Genomic DNA, 9,695 nt, shown 5'->3' on the forward strand with positions numbered 1-9,695 from the left:
GATTCCCCCACAAGTCGGGGATGAGACTCCGGACGAAAAAAAAGAGGCCATAAAAAAAGGCCCAAATAAAAAAATGAATGAGAGAAAAAGAGAGAAGGGACAATGTTACTATCCTTTTACCACACTTGTGCTTCAAAGTAGCACCATGGTCTTCATGATAAATAGTCTCCTATGATATCACTTTCATATACTAGTGGGAATTTTTCATTATAGAACTTGACTTGTATATTCCAGTGATGGGCTTCCTCAAAATGCCCTAGGTCTTCGTGAGCAAGCGAGTTGGATGCACACCCACTTAGTTTCTTTTATTGAGCTTTCATATACTTATAGCTCTAGTGCATCCGTTGCATGGCAATCCCTACTCACTCACATTGATATCTATTGATGGGCATCTCCATAGCCCGTTGATACGCCTAGTTGATGTGAGACTATCTTCTACTTTTTGTCTTCTCCACAACCACCATTCTACTCCACATATAGTGCTATGTCCATGGCTCACGCTCATGTATTGCGTGAAGATTGAAAAGGTTTGAGAACGTCAAAAGTATGAAACAATTGCTTAGCTTGTCATCGGGGTTGTGCATGATTTAAATATTTTGTGTGGTGAAGATAGAGCATAGCCAGACTATATGATTTTGTATGGATAACTTTTTTTGGCCATGTTATTTTGAGAAGACATAATTGCTTAGTTAGTATGCTTGAAGTATTATTATTTTTATGTCAATATTAAACTTTTGTCTTGAATCTTTCGGATCTGGATATTCATACTGTCGTGGTTCTAAGTCTGACAGTAGAATGGGGGGTAGGTATGTAGAGGCAAGATCTTAGCTATGGAGAAGTTGTACACACGAGTTTTACGAGTTCAGGCCCTTCTCGGAGGAAGTAACAACCCTACGTCTCGGTGCCCGGAGGCGGTCGACTGGATTATATGTGTGTGTTACAGGGGGTGCGAACCCTTGTCACTGAGGAGGGGGGTGGCTTATATAGAGTTCGCCAGACCCCTCCGGCCCTCAATTACACAGGGTTTAAGGTACATTAAGACAGGGCGTTACTGGTAACGCTAGTAATAAAGTTACATAATGACCATTAAAGCTATGATGTAATGACTGACCGTTGCAGTATGGGGTGGCTTTAGACCTTCTGGCGGTCGAGTGACAGTCTCCATGGTCGAGTGACTTCAAGTCTTCCGAGTGGAACTCTTCATGGTCGAGTGGATGATGATTCTTCTACGAATGCTTCTGGTTTTAGGGTGATGGCCTTGGGGAGAGTATCTTGGACAGGCCCATGACCCTACCCTAGGTACATAGCTTCATCATTAGCCCCCGAATGGATCGGGGTTTGAGTGGAGAAGGAGTTGAAAATACTCCTGACTCAGTATTCGCGCTCAGGAAGCGCCTTGTTAGGTTCAGAGAACAACATGATGACTTCAACTTATTTTTCACTTGCCTTGGTCCATTCTTGATTTTGTCGAGTGAACTTTTGCTGAAAAGCCTTGAGTGTTGATGTGGAGAAAATCTTTTGCCTGTCAGGTTGCTCTGTTACTTGTGGATCTTCCGGGATTCAAATTTGGGGAAGCGCGCGGGACGGGAAAGGCCACAGTAATCGGGACGGATTAGGCAAGGTCGCCTCGATCTCCGCGCCCCCTTTTTCGCCACGTACTGCGTGCGCGGCTGTTGCGCGATTTGACAGGATAGTCTGGACCCACAAGTCAGCCACTCGGAACAGAGTCCATATAAAGCACCAGATGGGGGTTTTTGCACAGTGCGTTCCCATTCCTTCCCTTCCTCCTCTTCCTCGCCGTATCCGCTTCCTTCTCGGCGCGGCTGCTCCGCCCAAGCTCCGCTCGCCGCAATGGGGAAGGAGAGGGCGGCGGCTTTGGAGCGCGAAAAAAAGGCGACGGCGAAGGCGAAGGGGAAGAAATCCAGTCGGGGCGGATCTTCGTCGAGGTCTGGCCTGCCGCGCGGCTGGATCCAGGGCGATTGGATCTGGTCGACGATTCTCCAGGACGACATCGATGATCTGGCCGAGGAGGGGTTGATTCCTCACGGATCTGCACGGCTTCTGGGGAATGAGACCGAGCCTCGTCCACAGGAGGGTGAGTGCGTCCTCCTCGTCACTCACGTTGACCGCGGGTTTTCTTTGCCTCCTCATCCTTTTTTCCGAGCTTTCTTGAACTTGTTTGGAGCACAACTTCACCATTTTCCCCCCAACACCATTGTGTATCTCGCTGCTTTCATGTCTATGTGCGAGAACTTCTTGGGTTGTCGACCGCACTGGGGTCTCATCAAGCACATTTTCACGTGTCGCTCTCAGTCGGTCAAAAAAGCTAATCCGAGTGACGACAAGACGAAAGTGATCCAGATGTGTGGGGGTCTTGGGATTCAAATGAGGGGTAAGAGTTCTTTCCATCCATAATCGTTCCCGAGTTAGTCCGAGGGTGGCAGTCGACCTGGTTCTACTGCAAAGACCAGCCGACTCCGGGTCAGTCGACTGGGCTTCCACCCTTTTCCATGGCCCGAGTAGAAAAACCTTCTGTCTTGAAAGTGACCCCGGGGGAGAAAGCGGAGGTGCTGGTGCTGGTTGAGCGAGTGGTACAGCTCATCCGTGACGGCGTGACTGGCATGGATCTGTTGGAAGTCTTCCTCAGACGACGCATTCAGCCGCTTCAAGTTCGTGACCATCCGATGTGGATGTATTCGGGCATTGACGATTCCACTCGGATCCACCCAGAAGAGGTTGACGAGGATACGATGGAGAAGTGGCTGAAGGGCATCACCGGCAACAAGGACAACCCCAGGGGGTCCAGGAGAATCCCTCCACTCGATAATTCGTACGATACAGACAAGGTCCAATTCTGAATCGCCGAGTGTTATCTTGATTTATCATGAAATTGCTTTTTGTCGATTGACTGATATTTGTTTTACTTGTTGTTCTCCAGACCTTCACTGAGATGTACTCGATGCCCAATGGAGAACAGGAACAGGACCCTGAAGGGGAGGCGAGTGCGGACGAGAGCGGTGAATGGCATTCTGACGGAGGAGGGGACGAGGAGAGCGACGACTCAAGTGATTGTGAGGAAGTCGACTCGCCTCCTCGCAACGAAAGGCGATCCAAGCACTCCCATGATCCGGTGAGTATTCGGGGCAAAGCGACTGGGTCGACTGGGACTACTTCCAAGCGTCCTCGGACGTCTTCTCCGGCGCCGACTGAGAAGGCCCCGAAGCAAACCAAAGTTGAGGCACTAAAGTCTCGGAAGACTCTGCCCCGAATCAAAATCGACATCCCTGTTGCTTCTGCGTGAGTGTTCTGTCTTTGCTGGAGATTTTGTGCTATTCATCATTTCCTTGATTTGATCAAATGAATCTTGAACCCAACAGAGCTGCTACCTCTGGAACTTCTGCTTACAAGAATGAGGACGAGGAGATGGAAGATGTGGTTCCTTCAACCCCAGGTTTGATCTTTGTAATTTTTTCTCTGTTTTGTTGACTGAACCGCAGTCGACTGATTTCCGACGACTACGATTTTGCAGCTCCTCCCAATGTTATTACTCTTCCAGATGACGACGAGGACGTGCCGATGAGGCCTTCAGGAAGAAGGAACAGGAAGACGTCGACTAGAAAGACGCATCAGTCGATGCCGGTGGTGGAACCAGTGGTCCAGGAGGGTGGTGACGTCAATCGGACTTCCGTCACCTTCGCCATGCCATTGTCGAGTGCTCAGCCCTCAGCGTCGACTGCACAAGCCTCAGTCGATCCTGCTTCGCTCTTCGCTGTGCATCACGTCCTAGAGGACCAAGTGGGCGCCGCCAAGGAGGCCATACGCCAAGCGGGCATTATGATGGAGCAACTGAAGGTGGTTCGAGATGCCAGCCAAGCTGTCTACAATGCCAGCTCAGCCCTCCAAAGCAACGTCCAGGTCGGTTGATTATCGACTGCTCTCTTAGCTTGTCGCTTGTTCTGTTAGGATATGGTACCTGAAAACTTCTTTTGAAACGTCTTTTCGTCAGTCTGCTTTTGTGTTTGTACACCCACTGGGTGTTTGAATTTGCTGTGAATAGTCTTGTTTCTTGGGTCGACTAATCTTGTGTCGACTGAGTCTCCGAACCAGTGGGGGCACGCTGAGTGCACCCACTGGGTGTCGTCCCCGAGACCGTAGTCGACTGCTGGCAGTCGGTTATGGTCTGAGAGTTGAAATTTTCTCATTCATCCTGGACGGACCACGTTGAGTGGAAACTGAACCCATGGGGGCACGCTTAGTGCACCCACTGGGTGTAGTCCCCGAGACCGTAGTCGACTACTGATAGTCGGTTATGGTCTGAGAAATACTTTCCCTCTTTTTTTACTCGTCTTGGACGGACCACGTCGAGTGGAAACTGAACCAGTGGGGGCACGCTGAGTGCACCCACTGGGTGTAGTCCCCGAGACTACTGTTGGATGTTTGATTCAGCAGTAGTCTTAGAGTTTGTTGAATTTCGATCCTTTCACCCACTAACTGACTGCCCTTTGATTGCAGAAATCTTGTGACCTTGGAGCTCGTTTCGCTGACCTAGAGCAGAAGCAGATTCAGTTGAATCTCGATCTGGAGCTGGCCAAGAAGGACTTGCAAAAGGCCCAGGATGAAGCTGCTGGTAAGAGGAATTCGTTCGACTGTTTTGTTTCTGATCCAGGTGGCATTTGTTTTTTCCTCTGAGCTTATCGTTGTTTCTTTCAGAGAAAATGAACCAGGCTCTGGCAAAGAAGGATCTGGACCTTGCAGCTGTGCAGAAAACAGCTGACGAGAAAACTGCACTCGCCGACCAGAAGCTGGCTTCAGTCGGCAAACTGGAGGAAGAGAATACCAAGCTGAAGAATGCTTTGAATGAAGCCAACAGGGAGGTGACTCGTCTGAAGGAGGACAAGATATCCTTGAACGACAAGTTTGAAGAAACCGCCCGCAAGAGGAATGACTTGGAAAAATATCTGGGAGATCTTGCCAAGAAGTTGTTCGTCATGCTTGAAGGTATTTTCTTTCTTCCGATTGACTTGTTGTTGTCGATTCGATGTACAATCATTGAATTGTCTTTGAATTGTGCATGCAGAACTTTGTCAGAACTTTGAAGAAGAGACTGGGCGTGTTGAGACAAGCTTGGACCCCATCAACTCTCCAGTGAAGGATGAAGCTGCCATGAACGTGCTCCGACTGGAATCCCGCGTCGCTGGTGTCGTCGACTATCTTGCTCGCTTGAAGGTTGCGGTGTCAAGGATCGACACAGCACTCTGGCCAAGGTCGACTCTTCTGAATGACCTCGAGTCTTTGATGACTCGACTTAATGAAATCCCGAGCCGTGTGCAAGATTGGAAGAAGTCTTCTGCGCGGTGCGGCGCTGATGTGGCTCTGTCTCTGGTACGCGTCCACTGCAAGGAGGCGCGAGAAGACAAGCTAGCAGCAATCAAGGTCGCCAACACCAAAAGGCATGACTTCCAGTCCTTCATGGAGACCTTCATTGTTGCTGCCACTCGGATTGCTGACGGAATAGACCTGGACGAGTTCGTTGATCCTGCTAGTCCACCTCCTGCGGAATGAACAAACTTTATGCCTCACTTTAAATTAGCCTCGGAATGCCGAGTGATTTTGTAATCATTAAACTCCTTCGGGTTTGAAGCCCGAGTAGTTCGATCCATGGTCCGGAACTTTAGGGTTTATCCGAACTTGGTTTATCTCTGAGTATGCTCGTGTTTGCCGTCGAGTGAATCTCGTTCTTCTTTTGGAATAATCTTTGTGCTTGAAATGCAGCTTTGAGGAGGCAATCGACTGGTACTTGTGGCGCAGCTCCGAAGGAGAAGGTTACAGTTGACCTGCACGTCGTCGTCCTTGCGGATAGGGATGGAGCGCACGTTGTACTTGTGGCGCAACTCCGAAGGAAAAGGTTGCAGTCGACCTGCACCTCGTCGTCCTTGCGGATAGGGACGGAGCGCACGTTGTACTTGTGGCGTAGCTCCGAAGGAGAAGGTTGCAGTCGACCTGCACCTCGTCGTCCTTGCGGATAGGGATGGAGCACACGTTGTACTTGTGGTGTAGCTCCGAAGGAGAAGGTTGCAGTCGACCTGCACCTCGTCGTCCTTGCGGATAGGGATGGAGCGTACGTTGTACTTGTGGCGTAGCTCCGAAGGAGAAGGTTGCAGTCGACCTGCACCTCGTCGTCCTTGCGGATAGGGATGGAGCGCATGTTGTACTTGTGGCGTAGCTCCGAAGGAGAAGGTTGCAGTCGACCTGCACCTCGTCGTCCTTGCGGATTGGGTTGGAGCGCAAACTTAGGCTAGTGCTGGACTGCAGCTAAGCCCCCTAGTGAGAGGGTTGCTCACCACTCGGTAGGGTTTTACAAACTTAGGCGAGTACTGGACTGCAGCTAAGCCCCCGAGTGAGAGGGTTGCTCACCACTCGGTAGGGTTTTATAAACTTAGGCGAGTATTGGACTGCAGCTAAGCCCCCGAGTGGGGGGGGGGGTTGCTCACCACTCGGTAGGATTTTACAAACTTAGGCGAGTACTGGACTGCAGCTAAGCCCCCGAGTGGGAGGGTTGCTCACCACTCGGTAGGATTTTACACACTTAGGCGAGTACTGGACTGCAGCTAAGCCCCCGAGCGAGAGGCTTGCTCATCACTCGGTAGGATTTTTCAAACTTAGGCGAAACAGATTCGCAGCTAAGCCCCCGAGTGAGAGGCTTGATCATCACTCGGTAGGATTTTTACAAACTTAGGCGAGTACTGGACTGCAGCTAAGCCCCCAAGTGAGAGGCTTGCTCATCACTCGGTAGGATTTTTCAAACTTAGGTGAAACAGATTCGCAGCTAAGCCCCCGAGTGAGAGGCTTGCTCATCACTCGGTAGGATTTTTCAAACTTAGGCGAAACGGATTCGCAGCTAAGTCCCCGAGTGAGAGGCTTGCTCATCCCTCGGTTGGATTCTTCAAACTTAGGCGAAACGGATTCGCGGCTAAGTCACCCACTGGGGGATTTGAGACGCAAACATAAGCAACAACAATCATTTAAGCAGACTGTAAAGCTCTTGTCTTTGATAAACAAACTACAAAGGTATTTTTATTACATCTCATCAGGATGAGTACTTAAGTATAAAAGGGGCGGAGCAGCTCCGCATTCCAAGCCCGTGGCTCGTCTTTCTGATGCTCGACATTGTAAAGATGGTATGCCCCATTGTGGAGAACTCTGGTGACGATGAAGGGACCTTCCCAAGCAGGGGTGAGCTTGTGTGGTTTCTGTTGATCCACTCAAAGAACCAAGTCTCCCTCTTGAAAGGCTCGACCTCTCACGTTTCTGGCGTGGAATCGGCGCAAGTCTTGTTGATAAATAGTCGACCGGATTAAGGCCATCTCTCTTTCCTCTTCTAGGAGATCAACTGCGTCCTGCCGGGCTTGTTCTGCTTCATATTCAGAGAAAAGCTCGACTCGGGGGGCATTGTGAAGCAAGTCACTCGGTAGAACAGCTTCAACTTCATAGACCAAGAAGAATGGAGTTCGGCCAGTCGACCGATTGGGAGTTGTTCTCAATCCCCAAAGAACTGATGGAAGTTCATCGACCCAGGCGCCTGCTGCGTGCTTGAGATCACGCATCAATTGGGGTTTCAGTCCTTTGAGAATCAAACCATTTGCTCTTTCCGCTTGTCCATTCGACTGGGGGTGGGCGATTGAAGCATAGTCGACTCGTGTGCCTTGGGAAGCACAGAAGGCTCTGTACTCATCAGAATCGAAGTTCGACCCGTTGTCAGTGATGATGTTGTGCGGAACTCCATATCTGAATGTCAATTCTCTGATGAAGCTGACGACAGTACTGGCTTCAAGATTCTTGATAGGCTTGGCTTCGATCCATTTGGTAAACTTGTCGACTGCTACAAGAACATGAGTGAAGCCGCTCCTACCAGTCCTCAGGGGTCCAACCACATCCAATCCCCAAACAACAAAGGGCCAGACGAGTGGAGTGGTCTTCAGGGCTGACGCAGGCTTGTGGGACATATTGGAGTAAAACTGGCAGCCTTCACATTTGTCGACTATATCTTTCGCCATTTCATTTGCTCGTGGCCAATAAAATCCAGCTCGGCATGCTTTGGCCACAATGGTCCGAGAGGACGCATGGTGGCCACAGGTCCCCGAGTGGATGTCGTTGAGGATCACTCGACCTTCTTCTGGTGTTATGCATTTCTGGCTGACTCCGGTTACGCTTTCCCTGAATAGTTGTCCTCTTATCATAGTAAAGGCTTTGGATCAACAGACGATCTGTCGAGCCTCTTCTTCATCCTCTGGGAGTTCCTTCCTAAGGATATAAGCAATGTATGGCACTGTCCAGTCGGGAGTGATGACCAAAACCTCCATGATCAGGTCGACCACGACAAGGACTTCGACTCAGTCGGATCTGTGGCACTCTTAGGCTGCGGGGGCTCTTCAGTGAAAGGATCTTCTTAAACTGAAAGTGTATGAATGTGTTCCAAAAACACGTTGCTGGGAATGGCTTCCCTCTTGGAACCTATCTTTGCCAAATCATCGGCTGCTTGATTTTTCAGTCGGGGTATATGATGGAGCTCTAACCCCTCAAACTTCTTCTCCAACTTCCTCACCGCATTACAGTAACCAGTCATAGCTGGGCTTCTGACATCCCACTCCTTCATCACTTGATTGACTACCAAATCTGAGTCGCCGTAGACCATGAGGCGACGGACGCCGAGTGAAATGGCCATACGTAACCCATATAAGAGTGCTTCATATTCCGCTTCGTTATTGGAGGAATCAAAGTGAATCTGGAGAACATATCTGAGCTTGTCTCCTCGGGGGGATACCAGTACCACCACAGCACCGGAACCATTCATATTCCGCTTCGTTATTGGAGGAATCAAAGTGAATCTGGAGAACATATCTGAGCTTGTCTCCTCGGGGGGATACCAGTACCACCACAGCACCGGAACCATTCAGCATCTTGGAGCCATCAAAGAACATGGTCCAGTGCTCCAAGTGAACTTGAGTTGGCAGTTTCTGTTCGATCCACTCGGCGAGGAAATCTGCTATTGCTTGGGACTTGATAGCCTTCTTTGCCTCAAACTTGATATCCAAGGGAGTTCAATCGCCCACTTTGCCACTCGACCAGTTGCATCTCCGTTGTTCAGAATCTCTGATAATGGAGCATCGCTGACGACTGTAATAGAGTGGTCAGAGAAATAGTGTGCAACCTTCTTCGTGGTCATATAAATCCCATAAACAAGCTTCTGATAATGTGGATATCTTTGCTTTGACGGAGTCAGAACTTCAGAAACATAGTATACTGGGCGCTGAACCTTATAGGTTTTTGCTTCTTCTTCCCGCTCGACCGTAAGTAATGTACTGACAACTTGTCCAGTGGCTGCAATGTAAAGCAGTAAAGGCTCTTTGCTGATTGGGGCAGCAAGCACCGGCTGGGTGGAAAGCAGGGCTTTGAGCTCTACAAACGCTGGATCAGCTTCAGGAGTCCACTCGAACTTATCATACTTTTTCATCAGTCGGTAAAGAGGCAATGCCTTTTCACCGAGGCGAGAAATGAATCGACTTAAGGCGGCCAAACAACCAGTAAGCTTCTGGACATCGTGCACATGCACTGGGCATTTCATCCGGAGTATGGCACCCACTTTCTCTGGGTTAGCGTCGATCCCTCGTTCGAAAACGAGAAAACCGAGTAATTTT

Source organism: Triticum aestivum, chromosome 4D (genome assembly GCF_018294505.1).
Source record: "Triticum aestivum cultivar Chinese Spring chromosome 4D, IWGSC CS RefSeq v2.1, whole genome shotgun sequence".
In the NCBI taxonomy this organism is placed as follows: Eukaryota; Viridiplantae; Streptophyta; class Magnoliopsida; order Poales; family Poaceae; genus Triticum; species Triticum aestivum.